This window comes from Ostrea edulis, chromosome 10 (assembly GCF_947568905.1).
Source record: "Ostrea edulis chromosome 10, xbOstEdul1.1, whole genome shotgun sequence".
NCBI lineage: Eukaryota > Metazoa > Mollusca > Bivalvia > Ostreida > Ostreidae > Ostrea > Ostrea edulis.
In genome coordinates, this window is record NC_079173.1 from 43,162,954 (window position 1) to 43,186,348 (window position 23,395).

Consider the following 23,395-nt stretch of genomic DNA (forward strand, 5'->3'; position numbering starts at 1 on the left):
CCGTCGAGAATATTGTATTCATATTGAGACGTAACCAGCTTTAAGCGGAGTACCACGAAATTAGACCTATCCAATGTATCCATAGGGTTCAGGGTCGTAGCAGTGAGGGTTCTTTGAAATATCGTGCCAACACCTACTACATGTACGACAAGGGATATACGTTTATAAGGTCACATCCAAAAGATCCGTGATCCTCACTTCTAAATGTCGAGCGTTTGGCGAAAGAGCAATTAACACTACCAATTTTAACGTCTTAGATTTGACGCATGAACGATGCTTGAACTCACGACCTCTCGGTTACGAAGCGCTACCGCGACCGGTCGGGGGGAGGGGTAGTAGTGTCCATAATGATGACTTTTAATGTAATAATAACTTATGATAATCATCATTATTATATATATATATATATATATATATATATATATATATATATATATATATATACTTCTATGATTATAGACTCCCTCGTTTGCCAATGCATGCTGTACGGGACAGACTCTGTAGTAATTCGACCAAAAAGTATGATAAATAAAATCAAAATTCTGCAATACAGTGCCTAAAAGATCTAAAACAAGTATTCATAGTTATGTACATTGTTTGTATCACTTTAAGTTTTTTGTTGACTTTTGACATGAATAAAAATTAGATATCTTTGTAAAGAAATGTTACGCGATATCTTAATTCCACTCTAAAAGGGAACATTTTCATGAACATTCTGTTTATATATGTAACTACATAGATGTGACCTTACAGAAAAGTTTAATCAAACGTTGCAAAAACCATAAATTCTTTGAAAATCCGGTTTATAACACCAGTTTATATAACATAACTTCAGAATCAGGATTTGTTCCCGGTTCCTTTATATACTGTTACAAAAATATCTACATGTTTATGATATGTACATGCACATTATGTCAATTTTGACTATCATCTCACCTTGAAATATGAGGACAAAATTGTAATAGAGAACCCCCAAAAATCACGATTTTGCTTCATCTTAGATATTTTTGTTTAGAGATTTCGTGCCTTTGGCACTCATTACGCCCTTCCCTAAACGTGTTACGTGTTGGACCCCCCCCCCACCCCCACCCCTCATTAACCACGTCTGAAACACACCGACAATTGAACCTGGTACATTGCGCATAAATTGAACTATTATAACGAAAGGTAAAATTCAAGTTACATATTTGTAAGTTTTATTGATGAACTTAGTCCAGTCTCGAAAGGCAAGTAGAGATTTAAAACATTCCCTGAATATCGGCAATTCGCGCCTTCGAATGAGAAATAATCTCCCTCATAAAAGTGATTTGGACCCCCACTCCTTTCCCTGCCGATCTGAGGACAGAGATGACCAATTGCAAATTCAAGGGAATATATTACCTTCTGTTTTTTTTCAAAAACTGGACGTGTCCTCTCATGACCTTTATAATACAAATTCACCAGGTTGATTTTTAAAATCTTGTTAATGTTTTACATAAGCTCAAATTAAAGTCCAATAATATACGCGCATCAAATTAATTATCACTCTCATTAATTCAATTGATGCGCACATCCATGTGGTGGAAATATTGCTCGCAAAAATTAATTTAGAGCTCTGTATGAATGACTTGATTATCTCTTTTAATTCAATGGAGGATCTTTTTAATTATATATACAAGGCTATTTCATAAGCAATTAATGCGCGCATCATTTTTTTTTAAAAGAGCAACAATTCAATTAAAGAAATCATTCAATTGTGGATATCTTGAATTGAAGATTATATCTCAATTAGATATTCTCTCTAAAATAATTATTCCACGCATCAATTTAATTAATGATATCATTAATTCAATAGAAGAGAGCAATAATTCAATTATTGTGCACATTAAGTGATGTTAGCATTAATGAATTATTGCTCTCTTCAATTGAATTGTAGCATGCATTAATTCTATTGTTGGTATCATTAAATTATAATTCATTTGAGGAGAGCAACAATTAAATTATTGCGTTCATCAATTCAGCAGAATAAATAATGTTATCAATAATTCAATTCATGCTCGCAATATATATATATAATGCAGAATTGAAGATATTAATTATTTGAAGAGATCTTTGATTGCAATGTTGGTGCATGAAATGAATTGATAATATCTTCAAATAATTAAAGATATCTTCAAATATTTGAGTTTGTTATTTGGCGCTCCATAGATCTAAAACTATTCCTAGTGGATTCTGGTGCTTTCTGACTCAGACATCATAACAGCTCTTGCCACAAATGAATCTCACCATACAAGTGATAAAAACACACTTGAACATGTTGCAGAAAAATAAAGATCAGGTGGGTCGCATATACCTATAACCACTTCTCTTTTAATTTCTTCATAGGATTCATATACTTAAAGGGATTTTTCTCCTTGAAAAGGTGATATTTAAAAATATGTCACTTTTCAAGGAATTTTATAATCCCCCAATAGTATGTACCGGGGTAATTTCTAAACTGTTTGGTGAAAATGTTGACAATTAAGAATCAGTCACTTGTTATCCATGTGGAATTTAGCTATCTCATATGAATAAACTTTTGATTATTTTACTACAATGTACCATATTAACCAATTTCGGAAATAATTCCTTATTTGTCTTAAATTTTGATTTGATATAAAGAGCAAACTGAAATGATAAACCAAAGTTCACATTGAACACCAGTGAGGCAATTGTATACAAATATCAAATTCATATATTACAGAATTCATTAAGATATTTGAATTATTCTAATCTTTTAATGTTCCATGGTAGCAATGAAAACAGCAGGTCTTTTATTCTCAGTCATATATTTTATTATATTACAGGAGATGTTATATGTACAATTAGTATATATATATATATATATACATTATATATGTAATTGCATGTGCCAAAAAAATGTATACATACATGAGTAATTCAACCACAGACATATCAATAAATTTGCATTTAATACATTGAATGTAGTCCTTTGATTAAATAATCAACACAGATGGATCCATATGATAATACATGTGTTTGTAAAAGAAGAAAAAAAGAGTTCCATTTCTCATACAAATGATATCTGTACAAATATCAAAATCAACAAGAGGCCCAGGGGCCACATCGCTCACCTGAGTCACCTTGGCCCTGCTGTTTTGATTTTTAAATGCTATTTTATCAATCTTTATTCTCATGAATAACGTGACCCAAACCTACCTCTAAAGAACACAACATTACTAAAATGAAATCATATAACACAAAGATATGACAAGCATGACATTGCTGTTCTGGATAAGACCAAGGTATGAAGTCATAGGTCTTGGTATGATATGAAAGACTTTGCCATAAGTAATATATATACAATACATGAAAGCCCTATCTAAAATAGTCCTGGATATACTTAATAAGTTATACTTTCTTAAAAGTAGGTCAAACTCAGAGTTCAGGGTCACAAGGTCAAAGAACATGATATGATTGATTGTTTTAGCTGTTTTCCGCCACACTCAACAATTTTTCAGTTATTTGGTGGTGCCCAGTTTTTATTGGTGGAAGAGAAAACCCAGATACAATGTACCTGGGAAGAGAACACTGACCTTCCGAGAGTAAACTGGGAAACTTTCTCTCTTACCGGTGCAAGCAGGATTCGAATCCACGCCAACCACTGAAGAGACATTATTTGTCGAAATGCGCATCTGGTGCATCAAAATTGGTACCGTATAAGTTTTACCTTAAACACAATGTAGTTCAGGACACACTGAATAGGTCAGATTTGTTTTGCCATAAAAATTGTATATACAAGATATGAAAGTTCTACCTTAAATAGTTCAAGAGATATCTTTAAAGATTTTTCCTTTAAATATATCAGCATATAAAACTTTGGTCCCCTATTGTTACCACATCATACCTCCCGGGAAATGATTTTAACAAACTTGAATATGCACTATGTCAGGAAGGTTTAATGTATATTTGTGTGCTTCATACTAAATTTGAAAAGAATTCTGTTATTCGAATCGTAGATTGATCGCTGTTCGTTATCTTCACCTTTCAGTTATAGAATTTAGTTAAAAATATTCAATTGTTAACATCGACGGACTACAACGGACGCAGACCAATAGCAATATGTCATCTGAGTTTACTCAAGTGACCTAAATTGTATAATTTTTCTAAAGCTTTTGAAAATTGATAATGCTATTAAAGCCTAGTCTGATCCCTTACACTCCATTTCAATAGTTAAGCGTAAAAACAGACTGGAGTGGATGGGGACCAAACTTAAGAAAGCTGTGAGATTAGTTCAATATTCAAACCTACAGTTTTTGAATAATAAGTATTTAACCCAACTGGGATGATTTCATCCAAAATATTTCACTAAAAATATTTGTAGGGATATTAGTTCACACAGACATTATGTTTCAAAATGAGTACGAGTATGGAAATGAACTGGGGTTCAAATTGACTGGCTACGTATACCTAACATGGTTACATCAACAAAGAAAATCACTTGAAGCTGTGAGTTTTTAGGTTATATGTGGGTTTAAGAAATATTTGAAAGTATGCTTGGAAACAAGTATAGTGGGAAATTATGTTAGGAATTATTTAATATTAAATTCATGAGATAGCGATGCAGGAATGGTAGAGGGACTTAACCATGCACTTTTTTCTGTGCCATAAATTGAAGATTTTTAATAAGGGGCTCATCTGAAGCTCTAGCGCTCTGACTTGCCCCAATATCTTCTCAAAGAGCTACGATTTTGGGTTTAGTTCTGCATCTAGTTTTTTAGGAGAAGATTTTAAAAGATTTTCCTTGTATATATTTCACATATAAAACTTAGATCCCCTATTGTGACCCCACTCTACCCCTGTTAGCCATGACCTTTAACAAACTTGAATCTGTACTATATATGAATGTAAAACTTTGATCCTCGATTGTGATCTCACCCTACCCCCGGATACCATGATTTGCACAAAACAGGAACCTTTTATGTGAATTCAACTTTCCTGGTCCAGTGGTTCTTGAAAAGGTTTTTTAAATGACCCCACCCTATTTTGCATACCCTTTATCTATTGATGATGCATACCAAGTTTGATTGAAACTGGCCCAGTGGTTCACTCTGGAGAAGAAAATGAAAATGTGAAAAGTTTATAGAGAGACAGACGACAGGCAAAGGTGATCAGAAAGCTCATTTGAGCCTTTGGCTCAGGTGAGCTAAAAAAGTATATAAACATGTTCAATGTTAAACCTGTTTGTTGTATTGCTTAACAGCTCCTACCCTTACTGAGCTTACAGTGTCAGACCTTGCTATCATCATCATCACTCATTTTGACTATCCAGGCCAAATTAATATTTTTGCAAGGGTGAGGCCTGGCTGTCCTGTTGAGGTTGAAGTTTGTACTTCCACACTTGGCGACCCAGTGGATTGATCCTATCCAATCCTCTAAACTCTAGGTCTCGTTTTAGGATCTCATCCCATGTCAGTTTTGGTCTACCTGTGAAGTTCTTTTCTGTTGATCATGATGCATAACATTCTGACAAATCTGCAAAAATATTTAGAGAAGTGATTAGTAAAAGGTCTTCGTAAAAGGTAGCAAGAAATGTACAATTAGATAAAATCATAATTTCTATTTCTACAAAGTAAGTGTTTATCAAATGATCAGCTGTAAATATTAATTCACACATCATTTATCATTTTTAAAGATTCAAAGTGATACAGATATCATAAACAGTTTATGACAAATATATCATAACTTCAGATTGTTTATATGAAAAACAAATGTATCCCCAGCTCCCCAAATTGAAAGTGCTCCAAATGAAACCCCCAACCCCTTAATGTACTGCATGGTATTAAAGATAAAGCATGAGCAGGAACATAGACATTATGAACTCCAATAATTAAGCCACATAGGAGAAGGGTTCACAAACTATTTTACACCCTCCACCCCTACAATCCACTATATTAGGGACAACATTTGGATCTTTGATCTGTCCCTGCAATATGCACATCGCAAATGGCATTGAAGTATTCTACAAAATTTCAAGTCTATCGGATAAGCCGTATAGGAGAAGTATCCACAAGCTATTTTAACATCCTCCACACCTCTTAGATCTACTATTAACTTTTAGAAAAAATAATTGGACCCTCCTGTCCCGACAATATGCATATCTACCAATGGCAATGAAGCATTGTACAAAGTTTCAAATCTATCCAATAAGCCATATAGGAGGAGAAGTGTTGACAAGGTATTTTACATCCTCCACCCTTCTAAGATCTACTATTAACTTTTAGGAAAATAATTGGATCCTTCCGTCCCACCAATATACACATCTACAAATGGCAATGAAGCATTGTACAAAGTTTAAAGTCTATCCGATAAGCCATATAGGAGAAGTGTTCACAAGATTTTGCGGCAGACGGACAGAAAGTACAAAAACAATATGTCTCCCCTGAAAGAGGGGAGACATAATTACAGTACTGCAGCAATATTTTCACTGTATTTCAGTTGGAGGCTGTCAAAATACAAATTATCAATATACTCTTAAGGTGCAAATCAAAACTTGTATATATATACCTTTTCTCAATACATTTTAATGCGTTTTATTTCATCTCTAGTGGACTTTCTTTAGGACTGGCTCATTTTGCTGGGAATATGGGCATCTAGCTATCCTGGTGCCATGCTCTTTTTAATGAATATTGTATTTTCTAGGTTATGTCAAAGCCACTTTTTCTCTTTGATGCAAAATTATGTTTGACTGAAATTAAAGTGAAGGTTATTTAACAAGAAATCTAGTAGACATATTCAAGCAATACCTGTTCCCTACCACTACTAACTATATATTTATTCAACATATGTTCAAATTCAATGGAACCACTGGACTTCATATACTATTTTGTCAAAATGCACAGTATTAATGAAGAGGGTGTTACAACTTACATGTACCAGATAAGACGTATCATCAATGTTCTACCTAATATATTAATATCTGCTCTAGAACCTGATTTTTATGCACCCATGTTATGATGGACTGTATTATGGTATTTATCAAGCTCTTTCATCTGTCTGTTAGCTTTTTTAAAAATTCAAAATCTTAGTTTATCAATCCTTATACCCACTCAGGTGATCTAATCAGTAATTAAAAAAACTGATTAATCTTTTTGAACATCATATCTAGCAAAGATACTTACGTACATATGTAACTTTAAAATGACACTTATGCCTTGTTCAAACAGCAGTTTGAATGCATATTTTGAATTAAAATTTTCAAACTTTAATGCGCATCAAATATACTTCGTAGAATAGATAAAGGCTCCTGCATAATGACAAATTTGGGTCACATGCATCATACCCCTGATTAGCTATAGATTTATATTTATGCTAATTTTGACTGAAAAACTAATTTTAAAAAACTTATTTGATCGCTAAACATAGTGAACATTAAGTAATTAGAAAATACCAGATGTAGATCTGTGCTCTGCAGAGACATACTGGGTCATATATGCATAAAGAAGAAAAAAACTATAAAACAATTCTCTTTGATCCACTGTAAATTGTAGGAAAATATTCGATCCCTGGGTCAGAAGAACGTGAACAACATTAAATGATAATGAAGTATTGTACACAATGGCCTTCATTTTTGCAGTTACTGCCATTACACCGGAAGTAGGGGGCGTGCTTACTGATGGGGCCCCCAATTGTGGCCCCATCCTACCCCCGGGGGCCATGATTTGAACAAACTTGAATCTGCACTATGTCAGAAAGTTTTCATGTAAAAATCAGTTTTTCTGGCTCAGTAGTTCTTGAGAAGAAGATGTTTAAAGATTTTTCATATATATTTGTATGTAAAACTTTGATCCCCTATTGTGGCCCCATCCAACCCCTGGGGCCCATGATTTGAACAAACTTGAATCTGCATTATGTCAGGAAGCTTTCATGTAAATCTCTGGCCATCATTAAAAATATTTTTGTTTGATGTACTCTGACTCACATTTTTCAAGGTGGGTCGGTAGGTAGGGTTTTCTTTTTTTGTTTTTTTTTTTAATGTCATGAAAATTTGTAATATTTTCTTTTACAATAAGGAGAATTTTCTATTTTTCAAGGGAACCCCAACCCCCCAAAAAGTTTTAAATTGCTGGAAAAAATGGTCGGGTAGGAGCAAATTTGATTGGTCGGTCGGAGTACATCAAACAAATCAATGTTTATTTTTTGCCTCAGCTTTTCTGGCTTAGTGGTTCTTGAGAAGAAGATTTTTAAAGTTTTTCCCTATATATTTGTATGTAAAACTTTGATTCCCCCTTCTGGCCCCATCCTACCCCCGGGGGCCATGATTTGAACAAACTTGAATCTGCAATATGTCAGGAAGCTTTCAGGTAAGTTTCAGCTCTTCTGACCCAGTGGTTCTTGAGAAGAAGATTTTTAAATGACCCCACCCTATTTTTGTGATTATATCCCCTTTGAAAAGGACATGGCCCTTCATTTGAACAAACTTGAAAGCCCTTCACCCAAGGATGCTGTTGGCCAAGTTTGGTTGAACTTGGCCCAGTGGTTCTGGAGAAGAAGTCGAAAATGGGAAAAGTTTACAGACGGACAGACAGACAGACGACAGACAAAATGTGATCAGAAAAGCTCACTTGAACCTTTGGTTCAGGTGAGCTAAAAATCAGTTAAAATATGCAAATTCATTTTTGGGTTGAATGTATTAATTGTTACACAAATTTACTACATGTATATGTATCTATAGTTTACAAATCATTACATTTTGCTAAATGATATAATTATTCTACACATATCATCTAAGATTTTAATTATACAAAATAAGATCATATAAAATCTGTAAATAAATTATGGATCAACAAAATTGTTAAATACTAAGATCTGCTTTCATATTTACTGTACTTAAGGCCACATAGAATTTCATATTTACAGATTATCATCCACGCCCACCCCTCTCAAAATTATCCACCCCATTGTTTTTTATTCTACCTTTTTTTTTTAAAAAAAGAAGTTGAGAACAAATATTTGGCTTGTATATCAAACATTTAGATCATTTCAATGACTGACCCTAACATTTTGGCATGTTGTGGTTATATTTGACATGTTTCTATTATAAGGGTACCCAAAGATGTGGTAGTTGTGAAGGACTGTTGCAGTGTGATATGCATTTGGTCAAGTGACTGCACATGTATGCCTTGTTAAAATTGATTAATGGAGATGCTATTGAATGTGAAAGTATGCGATACCATGCTATTTCCCAATTCTGTGTTTGGAACTTTTATTATTGAATGTGCGTGTCTTAGACTAGAAGAAGATGGTGGCAAACTGAATTGAATAATGTTAAGCAAAAGAACTACAGTACAGTGACTGTTGCTTTGTGGTACAATGATGGTAATTATGACTCATTAATTAGCGGATACGGCAATGGCATATCCTGATCCTGCATAAACTGCATATTCAAACAAGAGGTCCATGGGCCACATCGCTCACCTGATTCACCTTGGCCAATATTTAAAGATTTGTTCTACATATTCGCTTCTAAAACTTTGATCCCTATTTAAGTATTGTGGCCCAACCTACTCACGGGGCCATGATTTCTCCTACCTAAAATCTAACTCCAAAAAACCCCACACAAACATAGCTTGTAAAGGGGATAGGAGGACGTGCCTGGTGTTTAATAATTCAATGTGTACAGGCATTAGAAAAATGTGTATATGCAAAAACATACTTTAAGTTGTATGCAAAATGATAACCATGTCTAGTCCTATTATAACATTGGAAGGAAAATTTGATCTGGCCACCATTGCTACACGACATTTTAAGTTACGAAAAATAAAAAAAATTACATATGAACACCTAGGCTGTGTCAAGCTGAGTGAGCAAGTTTGTGCAGAACGAACAAAAATTACACCAAACACAGCGACACCTTTTCGAAATTTTATTTTTACAAACTTGAATCTGCACTTCAGAGCTGTATGTCAGGAAACTTTCATGTAAATTATGTAAACTGCTCTGGCCTAATGGTTCTTGAGAAGAAGATTTTTATGGCCCTATTCTACCCCAGGGGGTCATGATTTTAACAAACCTGAATCTACACTATGTCAGGAAGTTGTTATGTAAATTTGTACTTTCCTAGCCCAGTGTTTCTTGAGAAGATGATTTTTAAAGATTTTCCCTTTATATTTGTATGTAAAATATTTAATCCTCTATTGTGGCCCCATCCTACCTATGGGGGTCATGATTTGAACAAACTTCATTCTACACTATGTCAGGAAGCTTTCATGTAAATTTCAGCTCTTCTGGCCCAGTGGTTCTTTAGGAGAAAATTTTTAAATGACCCAACCCTACTTTTGCAATTTTGTAATTATATCTTCCCTTTGAAAGGAGATGTGGCCCTTTATTTGTACAAACTTGAAAGCCCTTCACAAAGGATGCTTTTTGTCAAGTTTGGTTGAAATTGGCCCAGTGGTTCTTGAGAAGAAGTCAGAAATGTGAAAGTTTACAGACAGACGGACAACAGGGGATTGGAAAAGCTCATTTAAACTTTCAGCTCAGGTGAGCTAAAAATTACTATTATTAAAAAAAAACGCAAAAGAATGTTCAACTTCAGTGTTACATGAAAATGTACTTCAAAATCACTTAAAAACAATTATAATATTGCTGTATGAAAATTTTCTGTCCAAAGAAAACAATGTAAAAAAAATATATGAAGTAATCTACACTCTACAGCAACATGCGAGTATAATGAACGGGAAATATATATTCTGAAAAATAAAAAATACACCACCTGCCCCATTTTTTTCCAAGCAAGGATGGAAATCTAAAAAATAATTTTATGACTATGTGACCTAAAATATTTTGTATACTTACTAATTTCAAAACTCGAAAAGGAAATGTTATCCATGTGAAGCACTCTGTTCATCCTCTGGGGAAGACAATCTTTGATTTGCAGTTTGTGTCATGACTACACCATGATATCTTCTAATCTCGTCATACTATCAGAAAGTAGTTTTGGCAGTTGACAAGTGTATCAATGGTGTAACTTCTTCATGATCAGATCTTCTATACTGTGTCATATTCAGCATAAAGTAACAAGGGCTATCATCTAGTTCTGAGGTACTGAGGAAGGGCTGTTTTTCTCAACACAGCCTTTCTTCTGGTATTCTTAGGGATACTTTATTCATCTTTTAATTACATTTCCTTCTTGGAGATTAAAAGTTGAAGACCACTGAAAGAAAAAGAAGTGATTTAATGAGTTCCATGTACAACTGTAGTTTATCGAATGTGCTGACCAGAATATTATCTAACTGTAGCCCCCCTCCCCGATCAAGCATGCAATGTCATACATGTATCTGAAATCAATACTTATAAAAATTAATTAAAATTAAAATGTTCAAATCTACAATCTTGTTACACATCTCCTATATTTTTTACTTATCATAACTTTGAATTTTTAATAAGTGTGTCCTTTTGTCCACAAACTTTAACAACCCCTCATAAACAATTTACAAATATGATATCAGAAATAATAATCTAAAAACATTATCATGTTGGTCATAGATGCCATCAACACTAAGGGTATAACAAATAACAAAAGCTCTCCTGACATTGTCCCATTCTGAAAGAAATGATGTGCTTATATCCCCAAAGGCAGGGGGTTACCCAGAATTGTGTCTAGAGAGAGGAATAATATTTATGGAATTAACCAAAAAATTAGTTATAAATTTTTTAAATTTTTAGCTATGAATTCATGTTAAAAAATTGGTAGCTCAGTGGTAACAGAGCATTTGCTTCATGATGAAGAAATCATGGTTTCGAGCCATGCTAATGTACTTTATTTAGGGTGTAAATGTAGGTAGTGAAGTGAATGCTCCATCGTCATATTTAGCATTCAAAAGAGAAAGTTGCTGGTCTTTCAGATGAGACCTTCAAACACCACATGCATGCGTCTAAATGTGTAGCACTTCATATTACTGAAATATTCTCTAGAGGTATTATACTAAAATCAAACAAACACATATAATCATATACATGTTAAAAATCTTAATTTTAGAAATTTCTTCTTCTGACAAAATGATGTGCAAGCATATAAATGGAAGCTATGCCACTATATGTCATGACACTGTACAGCTTGATCAGTTTATACATCACATAAACAATCACAGATGTAAACAATCAAGAAAAACTCAGTACACAACATCATCCCTTAATTTTGTATTGTAGCTGAAGATCATTCTTCCAAGATCGAAATGCAGCTTGGAAATTATTAGTGAGGGTTGAATTATTCTTAAAAAGTAGATTGAAAGCAAAAGGTAACTGCCAAAGTTACCAGGAGACAATAATCCATACATCGTTCGAATTTCCTCCACTGCCACCTAAAGTGCACGTGTAAACCACGCGTGTGACACCACAACCCGACAGGCTACATTGTAAACAAGTAAAATGCATTCAGAGTAATAGTTTTACATATCATATTCTGTTTGGTTTATAGTCTTAGTAGTTATATACCTATGCGGTACGCCTGTACCATGTACGTACTGCAAGCAGTGCGGCGTAATGTACATTTGCTTCCTCAGGGATTTCAACCCGGACAAAGTGGAACATGCCAATCCGAATACATATACATCTTTCTTTTTTATTTTTGGATTTTTATTTATTTATCTATTTATTATTTATGTCATGGCGTTGGAAAAAACTTCAAAGTAGGGAGACAGATGTAAAGGGGTATACGTTCCAATCATCCAAAAAATGTGCCGTGTGGGGGGTGGGGTAGGGGGTTGATTCCTAAGGACCTGGCGCATTTCTTTTTGTGAAATTCTATCCAAAATCAATATGAATTCTTAGTATACAGAGTACATTAACTGCAAAGATTATATTTCAAAAAGAAAAAAAAACCAAACAGTTCACGCAGATTTATCACTTTTATCATCGAAATTTTCAGTAACTCGGGTACTAAGTCGCTTGTACATAACACGATCGGTATGAAACACCATTTAATCAGTCTATGTAATAAAAAACCCATTGATAACATGCAAAAAATTTCTTTCAACCGTGTTTACTTACCTCAGATGGGCCAACTTCTTTCCCTGGAAAACTCCATTATGATGATATCACAAATGACGTCATTTAAAACAGAGCATGCGCACTTCGAAAGTGTGTAAGCCATACTCGCAAGGAAAAAAGATGGACAAGTGCTAAATCTTTACACACCTGTTATACACATCTCATAAATCCTGTTAAGTAAACACTTCAGGATTTTGATGGTAGATGACCTATTTAATGATTTTATGCTGATTTTTATAAAAATACAACTGAACACCACCATTTCCGTGTTCCTTTGGCCGACCCCGTGTTGATTTACACGTGTGCCTTCTTATTCACTGGTTCAATTGACAGGGCTTACAAACACACACACACACACACATACACACACACACACACACACACACACACATATATATATATATATATATATATATATATATATATATATATATATATATATATATACATGCATTAGGGCATTGGCAAAGGGGCGGCAATCGCCGCCCTGATAATTTTGAAAAAAATATTAAAATGAAAAATGCAAAATTTGGAGAGGCGATATCTGCTAATTGGAGCGGTGAGTATAACGCGATCTGTGGTCAATAGAGCGGCAAAATGCGAAAACCATTGTTTACACTAGCTGATGAAAATGGGATCTACAATTAAGTGATAAGACAATGCCTTCTTGCAGTAAGAAAAACCAATTTAGCAATACTGCTAACACAAACTTGCTGTCAATTCAATGAACAGGATATATAATAAAATACATAATGGTAGAAGGCCAATCTCTAAAGCTTACAAAAGTATGAAACAATTAATTATATAGAATATTGAAAGAAGGATGAGGTAGACAGGGAATCCACACATTTCAGAGAAATTATCGCCACAAAAAAGTATTTAAAAAGTGGGGGAGGATGTAAGTAGTATCCATACTTCAGGTGTCTGCATGTGGATGAATGCTCTGGATTTCTTTCATAATATAATTTCAATTCCTTAGACTAATAATTTTGTCACATGCATCGTCCAATTCGGATTTCATGAAAATATAGTTACAATTTACATTACCAATTTATTTAAGATTTTCAAATATGAAAGGAAAATTACAATAATAATATAAATGTGATGTGTTTATAAGTTATAAAGGAACGTGATATCTTATGTCCCCTCAAGAATTTTACTTTTTCTCTTTATCAATGGTGGAGAGAGAGAGAGAGAGAGAGAGAGAGAGAGAGAGAGAGAGAGAAGAAGAATCACATTATCAAAGTTATCAGTTTGAAAACAGGCTGATAATTGAATGCATATCAATGTATCAAATCCATCATGAATATTCTTACAGGTTGCATATCATATATACATGTATATATACATGTATGCACGTATCCATCTTGAAGAATCTTAGAACATATAGAGGTCTTTATAAGGTTACTAATTCTTGCAATAATGCAATTATAAAACAGTTTTGAAAACACAGTTGTATTTGGTTTCATGGTATAAATAATACATAATTTACGTATACCTCAGAACTGATCATTTCACACACATACATATTGTAGGTGTGACACAGTTATGTACAGCTTTTACAGATTCCGACACTGCTTTAATTCTAATAGATCAAAACAAAAACTATTACTTTTGTCAATGTGTTTTTACTACATTTGTATATCTGATGCTTTTTTTTTTTATCAAATAAAGATTTAATATAATTATGTATTTTTACAATTAATATGAATGATCTGTGATTACAGTACAAAACAATCATGGTACATGCATGTACTTACATAGTTACAACTTTTTAGGGAAAAAGAAATCACATATTATTAGCCTGTTTACACAGCAACAGCTAAGATGTTCAGATTTCAACATTTGACCTGAAATATCAGGCACATTGACACAGCCATCAGCTAGCCCACTGTGATTAATTTATGTTATCAATTTGTGTAGAGCTGATAGGCACAACAACTGCAGGATGATGCTATATTTATAGATTCAGAAAGGTGGCTTGATCATTCTAATCTTCACTAGCATATTATTAGATTTTGAGTTCCCAAGCGTACAATTGTATATGTAAAAATGATGTGATTGAATGTCTGAGGAAATGATTACTTACTCTAATTCTAAAGTGGCAAGGACAGCAGTACATGGAAGTCTAGCTTGGATAGAGGGGGAGATATGGCCATCTTAAAGGCCGGGAGTAACCTAGAAAAATTTACACCCCTACAGCAATATATATGGCAAGAGGACAGGGCTTAGCAGTGTTATCAGAATAAGCAACAGTCTGATGCTTGACTCTACACGTGCTCTGTAGCAGACGATATTTTGAACAGGGAGACTGGCATGATTGATCAAAATAAACTAAAGTTTTCCTGCATTTTTTACCACTCTGCTCAATCTGTGAGGCACTGAAAGGATATGTTTCTACTTCAACAAAACTTCACCCTAGGAACTACAAAATGAATTCATCATTGTTTTATCCATGTCTTTTAAAACATGTAGTTTTTTGATAATATACACAAATATTGGTATATATGATATACTAATACTTATGATTTTCCTCTTGGTACCTTTCAATTATGAGAAGAATTGGGGTGGGGATTGTAGCTGTGCAATGGAGGACATGTGCATTGAAGGATTATTAAGAAACACTTTGTCCACTATGATATTTGGAGACCTACTATCTGTGATTGTCTCTTTTGACATTGTAATGTTCACACGTAAGAATCCAGATTGAGAGTAATTTTAAAGTGATGGTTGATCAATTGGACATTTGTCATCATTAGTGAGAGACAATGGGAGTCACACAACTGGCCTAGGAGATTGTTGCTTGATCAGAAAAACATCATGCTTGACATTATTCTAGAAAAGGTACCAGCAATCCTGCAAAACTCTGAAACAGCGATCAGACTGAACAGTCCTAATGAGTTATTTTTATAAAGTTAACCAATTTTTTTTAAAGGAATGTGATTTTATATAATTAAAAAATAAAATCTGGATTTACCAATGATATATGAGTAAGTGCTTTTTTTCCACGTTGTACAGTGATTTGATTACATGTTTACTTTAGTGCAATCGCCCTTATCTAGAACTAGGCAAGCATGCTCGGGCAATATGTGAGTCAACATCCGGTGTAAACAATAACAAAAGATAATCACACCCACAAACTGCCAATCTCTAGTTTGAAATACAAATTAAGCCCTGCTTCAGATTTTAGAGGCCAAAATTAAAACTTCATGAGAATTTATATCTAAAATAGATATGGCCAATATATGCACAGTTATGAGGGGAACAAGCATACCCATTTTAAAATTTCAGTACAACAGCTTAATCTTTATTTTTGCAAAACAAGTGCTGCAATCTGAATGTGACCAGAAAATTCATATATTCCACCATTTTCACCGATTGGCTGCTTTTATACCCAATTGCCGGCCTTTAAGTGTGTGTGATTAAGGGCCCCGGGAGAGGAATGTACATTCTTAAACAATATACATATATACCCATAATCATTACAGCATTACATTATATCAGATGGACTACTACTGTCACACTTCAAAATGTTGCACTGCACACATTTAACACAGTGTTACAAATGCAAGGTGAAGATAACGAACAGCGATCAATCTCAACTCCTACAAGCAATACAAAATAGATAGTTGGGCAAACAAAATCTATAAATTAGCACGATGAAATATACAATAGATATAACTAAAACACTTTACACATCTAAGGACGGTGCTTGAGCTAGGGGCTCTAAGGGTGCAAATCGGCCCCAAATTTATATATCTTTTAAAATTCAGTCAATAAACTTGACATTACTCTATTGTTACTCTTGGCCATTTAGTTGTTCTAAATAGAGGCATATATCTGGGAAGTCTTGTATCAATAATGTCACATTCACCTGGTATTATGATGTTGTTTCCACAAAAATCATAAAAATCTCACATTCCTCTATCAGAGATTTTGAGCAATAAGATCCATAGAAGATAGATTAATGTTACTCCATCAGCATTTGAGATAGGAGAATATTCCCCTGTCATAGATTTTGAGCAATAAGATCATTGAAGATAGAGTAATGTTACTACATCATCATTGGAGATAGGAGAACATTCCTCTATCAGAGATTTTGAGCAATAAGATCCACAGAGGATAGAGAAATGTTACTTAGCATCAGCATTGAGATAGGAGAACATTCCTCTATCAGAGATTTTGAGCAATAAGATCCACAGAGGATAGAGTAATGTTACTCCATCAGCATTTGAGATAGAACATTCTTCTATCATAGGTTCCACAGACGATAGAGTAATGTTACTACATCATCATTGGAGATAGGAGAACATTCCTCTATCAGAGATTTTGAGCAATACGATCCATAGAAGATAGAGTAATGTTACTACATCATCATTGGAGATAGGAGAATATTCCTCTATCAGAGATTTTGAGCAATAAGATCCACAGAGGATAGAGTAATGCTACTACATCAACATTGAGATAGGAGAACATTCCTCTATCATAGGTTCCACAGAAGATAGAGTAATGTTACTACATCATCATTGGAGATAGGATAATATTCCTCTATCAGAGATTTTGAGCAATACGATCCATAGAAGATAGAGTAATGTTACTACATCAGCATTTGATATAGGAGAATATTCCTCTATCAGAGATTTTCAGCAATAAGATCATTGAAGATAGAGTAATGCTACTACATCATCATTGGAGATAGGAGAACATTCCTCTATCAGGGATTTTGAGCAATAAGATCCACAGAGGATAGAGTAATGTTACTACATCAGCATTGAGATAGGAGAACATTTCTCTATCATAGGTTCCACAGAAGATAGAGTAATGTTACTACATCATCATTGGAGATAGGATAATATTCCTCTATCAGAGATTTTGAGCAATAAGATCCATAGAAGATAGAGTAATGTTACTACATCAGTATTTGAGATAGGAGAATATTCCTCTATCATAGGATCATTGAAGATAGAGTAATGTTACTACATCATCATTGGAGATAGAACATTCCTCTATCAGAGAATCCACAGGGGATAGAGTAATGTTACTACATCAACATTTGAGATAGGAGAACATTCCTCTATCTTAATTCGTTTACCCTATGACAGATTTGCTCTAAAACCCAGAAAAAGAACTCCTGGAATTTCCTTTTTTATTCTGGAATGCATTAAATAGTATAGTCAATCTAAAATGTGTATGATGTGTATCATTTATATGTCAAAATTTAACAACTCTGTCACATTGAAAGTCTTTGAAAATATGTCCTTTATTGAATCACTTCATTCTCTCATCTTAAAGGGACTGATTCACGATTTCCCCCAAAATTTTCTTTTTCACTTTTTATGATCAAAATCTACTGTCTAATGTGTTTAAAAGATTTCACATAGAAATTAAGGTTATACATTATCACAGAAGCTCATTTTAGAGAGTTTATTATTTGTTTTGTAAACAAAGATTGTGGTATGTTATTGTTTACAAAATTTTCAAAAGAAATGGATATCGACTTAAGTTATTATATCTTTCACATTTCAAGCATTCTTTGGGTAGAATGTGTCCATCTAAAGTTAAAATTTGTGACTATGTAAAATTAAGATGCTTTATATTAAAAAATCAATATTTCACTTGTTTGTTTGTATACATAAAAAGACTCGAGTCTTTGTTTACATAACACAGATTGAAGGCTAAAATATTGTTTTTATTCTTTCATTCAGAAGGTCAAAATTTGGCTGTCAATATTATATGAGTTATATTTTTAATGTTTACCATCAAAATTGAAAAATATTTTTATCAAAAATCGTGAACCAGTCCCTTTAACTGTCAAAACATTTAATCTGTGTCACTATCTACGATGTTGATTTCACTCCAGCACTGACAAAAATGCTATATGTCATGTAAAGATCTGGCGGACATATTCTGTTGGGAGTCTGATTTTTGAAAATGTTAAATCTAAACACAGTAGTGATTTAAATCTATGTTTCACAAAAATCCATATGTTCTGTACTTCACTCGGATCCCATCTTTCTTGTTTGTTTGATATGCAAAATCTAAACTGAACGAACTCGAAATCTGGAATTTGTAATCAGCAAATCGAATCGAATAGTATGAATGGACTGTTTAGCAAGGAGACATCACAAATTATCAGGTCTTAGTAGGGTTATCACCCGTGGATGCAATCCTACTTAGACTTGATAATTTGTGATGTCTCCCTGCTAAACAGTCTATAATACTTCGTTATCCTGAAGAACCTAAACATTGAAAAAAAACATTAAACATTTATTGACTTGTACTACACTACTTTTTTTTTATTAAACGTAAAAAAAATCTTAACTTTTTCTGCAGAAAAATTCGGATCAATTTTAAATGGTTTTTTAAGGGAAGAAATCGATCTTAACGTCAACTACATGTAATCTTTGTATTACCTCAATGTATACATGTAATAAAGAAAGGAAATCACTGAGGTTTGAGAAAGTTAATCGAGCGAAATCTTTCTAATGTAGCATCGTAGTAGAATAACGCAAAAACATAAAATCAAACGAAAACATTGTGTAACATGTAGCGGTCACCCAGCCAAGAACTGATCACACTCACCATTGCTTAACTTGTGTGATCAAGAGAGACACTCTACCGCATAACTAGAAAAGCTAGCTCACTAGAGACTTATACAGTTCCCCTTATCCTGACCTCTAAAATTCCTCTTATCCTGACCGCTACAATTCCTCTTGTCCTGACCTCTAAAATTCCTCTTATCCTGACCGCTACAATTTCTCTTATCCTGACCGCTACAATTCCTCTTATACTGACCGCTACAATTCCTCTTATCCTGACCGCTACAATTCTTTTTTATACTGAGTGCTACAATTCCTCTTATACTGACCGCTACATTTCCTCTTATCCTGACCGCTACAGTTCCTCTTATACCGACTGCTACAATTCCTCTTATACTGACCGCTACAATTCCTCTGATACTGACCGCTACAGTTCCTCTTATACTGACCGCTAGGGGTGAATCAATATATCGATATATCGAAATGTACCGGTATACGCCTGTCCAGCGATATATGATACGGTGTTTCAACGATACGATACGATATAATGTCGGGTTTAAAAATAACCTTTTTAATAGTCTAGATCGAGGTTCATGATTTAAAAATGGCTTCTAACAGGAACACGATTCCTCAGACTTTAATCTTCGCTTTTACATTGTGACATTGGAGATTTCTCAGACTTTAATCCTCGCTTTTACATTGTGACATTGGAGTTTCCTCAGACTTTAATTTTCATTGTTTGTTTTGTTATGAAATAAAAGATATTAAACCACTTCATTTTTTAAAATTTTGATATTTTACTTCAGAAAATGCTTAACTACATTGTATATCCAATATATCGGATATCGCATCAGAAAATATTGTATCGTATCGGAAAATCTTGAGCAATACACACCCCTACTGACTACTACAATTCCTCTTGTCCTGACCGCTAAAATTCCTCTTATACTGATCGCTACAATTCCTCTTATCCTGACCGCTACAATTCCTCTTATCCTGACCGCTACAATTCCTATTATTATGACCACTACAATTCCTCTTATACTGACCTCTACAATTCCTCTTATCCTGACTGCTACAATTCCTATTATACTGACCGCTACAATTCCTCTGATACTGACCGCTACAATTCCTCTTATCCTGACCGCTACAATTCAGTAATGTATTTCAAAATAATAATGTAAGCATCAAGGTAAATTTTCTAAAAAATTCAATTGGAATGGGAATTTTTTTTATTCTCATTTGTTATCTGTGCTGTTGATATTGACACTGATGTCGCATTTAAACTTGATTGCCAATCAATCTTGCGCATGTTTTTTTTTTTAATTTAATGGAGCTATCTTACTTGGGCCATTAGGATTTATCTTCTAAAGAGAGACAACACAATGATCACCCTCCTCATCAGGGGGACATCACGGATTGTCTTCCTTCACGTGACCAGCCTGCAACCAATGAGATTGACTGAAGTATTGTGAAGGATGATATGAATATTTGTTGTAAACCACAAAGGTACATTTTCTCAATATGTCTAAAATACAAACACCATTTTATATGATAAACATACACACACCATCATGTTTAGATTTGGTAGCATAACAAATCGAATGTGTTGACCACTACTCTACCCGGACACCAAAGGTTCAGGTCCCAGTTTAGGGCTATTTGGATTAATTGAGCAATAAAACACTAAATAATTTTTAGAAATTTTCTCTTTAACACCTGAATAAATAGAAAACACATTGAAATTGTTAGTGTATAGCACCTGTAAACAAAGTTTCTGTCCTTCCCTTTCAATCTGCATCAGGGAGACAACTTGTAATAATAACATTTCATGATAAATAAAAATATTTGAAATCCTTCTGTTCCTCAAGTTTGAAAATTGCACTCCTTGAACCATCAACATGCAACATTTGCAACAAACATTTAAGGGTGACGGACGTAATTCGTTTCTACCATAGAGATTTTATTTAAATTTTGATATAAGGTAAAGCATGCATTAATGAGTTAAAATCAATGAAAAAAACAAATGAAAATCGTATTTGATTTTCAGCGGGGGGGGGGGTTAAAATTAATAAAATTCTACAATAGAGTTTTAATCCAAATTAAAGAATTATTTTAAAAATACAATAAGCTTACCAATTGTAAGAAAAAAAGTATGGGTCATCGGCAATTCTTTTTAAGGGGAGCATGTCAAAGGACGATTTTTGGTCAGTTTTCAAGGAAAATGTCATTAAATAAGAAATGGATAGGTTTTCTACTTGTAGTTTCATACTTTTTCTTTATACTGAATAATCATATGGATTAAGAAAATGTTTACCAATCATGTGTAAACACTGAGTCATTGCATAATATTTCAGGAGTGGTGTCAAAATATGTAATGTATGAACTGACAAATTCAATAAATCCGATATAGAGCTCAGTATGCAGCTTAAGACAATGAATTTCTATATAGGGTATATATAACGTGCATATTTTGTTTTCATTTTCATAATCTTTAACCTTTCTAAATAAATTTTAAAAGTTCAAATGTTTGAATAAAAGCATACATATTTTATATTGATAAGAGACCAAGTACATTACTTATCGGACAGTTTCAAGATAGGATCCAACATGTACTCAATTGTCATCATCATTTATAAGATTTTTCTGATGAACACTCTCAGAAATGAAATGGACTTTTATTTCCTGAAACATTTTTATAAATTAAGCTTAACAAGAGTAGTATAAATTTATTTTGATAAAGGAATTATGACATTTCTTGTAGGCTACTTGTATGAAATGTAAATGCATATAGGCCTACATGTTTATGTAATACGTGGTACTGTGGCATGTTGATTGGCAATTGCAATCTCAGACATGAGTAGCTAAATCATTATTCTACCTGAATGTATTTTTCTCTATATCAAAAAATGACGATAAGCGACTATTTTTGCCAAAATTAAATATATGTATCTCTGCCGAGTGATCGGTTCTGTGCTAAGATCTGCGCTAGGGTGATAGTCTTCAAACTATTCAATGGCAGCATCTTTTTTTCGCGCAATTCGGCATTGTGACGTCCAATACAAAGCCCAGCGGCGTATTCAACATTACAACTATAGCAGCTGTTCCCAACACCATGACGGAAGGATTTGCTTTGTTGTCGGAAGATGAATTATTCTGCTTTGGTATAATAATAAAATACCTATCCAATGGGTAGGGGCGATAGCGTGTTTATTGTCAGCCGAGAGAGAAACTACCCCGGCTCTGCCTCTGTTCTTTGGTTGTTGTTGGTTTTAGTCATTTTTTCTGTGTCGTTTTAATGGATGGTCGAAAGATTTCAAAATATAATTATTCTACTCTTTTCCGCAGTTGGTTGTAAATAGAAATTATCGTCGGTTTTTGAGTAATACGCTTCTGGTGCATGCCGTAAATCGTTAATTGTTTATAGAGTAATACAGTAATTACTATTAATAAGAATATTCATGATATAAACTATATTCAGAAGTAAAATTTTAATAACAAAAGAGTTTGGTTTTTTTTTACTTCGTTGTGCATACCTATGACAGTTTGATTCATGGCATATGTGCGGGAGGTTGTAAAAACACGGAAAATTACGGAATCCCAGAAATGATACATAAAACAGATTTTTTAAAGTCGCGGATTCACAGATACAAAAGTTACGGAAATTCTATAAATCGACTTTATTGAAGAATTCATATGAAATATGGATTAAAACAAGATGTATTACTTGTATAATGAAAGAAATATGCAGTCTTAAGTTCAGTTCGTAAATTTTGCATGTTCAGACGTCACAATGCACGGAGACTGTAAATAGCGATGTGCGTGGC

At 33.7% G+C, this 23,395-nt stretch overlaps 1 protein-coding gene across 1 annotated transcript in view; it reads left to right on the plus strand.

Annotated features, from left to right (window-relative positions):
• LOC130050795 (uncharacterized) overlaps window positions 1-23,395 on the plus strand; it is a 68,544-nt gene that overhangs the window by 22,836 nt on the left and 22,313 nt on the right. The window lies entirely within an intron of this gene.